General features: G+C 40.1%; 1 protein-coding gene across 2 annotated transcripts in view; it reads left to right on the plus strand.

Moving 5' to 3' along the window:
- The window catches only part of LOC107036100 (spondin-1), a gene marked incomplete at its 5' end in the record, with an annotated part of 533,388 nt that overhangs the window by 290,417 nt on the left and 242,572 nt on the right, over positions 1–399 (plus strand).

Consider the following 399-nt stretch of genomic DNA (forward strand, 5'->3'; position numbering starts at 1 on the left):
GTTTCATTCCTTAATGTTAATTAGGAGCAGAGATACGATTTTTTAATTAGCGGCCGAGTTGTCGGGAGTCACTGCACCGAGAAACCATTGAGTTTTTCATAGCGCCGCGACTTTCGTCGCAGTTATAATTTTTTCATTAGAGAAATTAAGGGATGAAACGGGAGTTGTTGGGTGGGGAATTTACTTCTCCATCGAACAGCATTGGTTTCATTCCTTAATATTAATTAGGAGAAAAGAGACGATTTTTTAATTAGCGGGCGAATTAATGGGGAAGCGCTCTGCGCCGAGAAACCATTGAGTTTCTCATAGCGCTGCGAATTTCGTCGCAGTTTTTATTTTTTTATTACAGACATTAAGGAATGAAACGGGGGTTGAAGGATGGGGAATTTAATTCTCCAT

The sequence above is a fragment of the Diachasma alloeum genome, unplaced genomic scaffold (assembly GCF_001412515.2).
Source record: "Diachasma alloeum isolate Michigan unplaced genomic scaffold, Dall2.0 Dall_scaffold_00204, whole genome shotgun sequence".
In the NCBI taxonomy this organism is placed as follows: Eukaryota; Metazoa; Arthropoda; class Insecta; order Hymenoptera; family Braconidae; genus Diachasma; species Diachasma alloeum.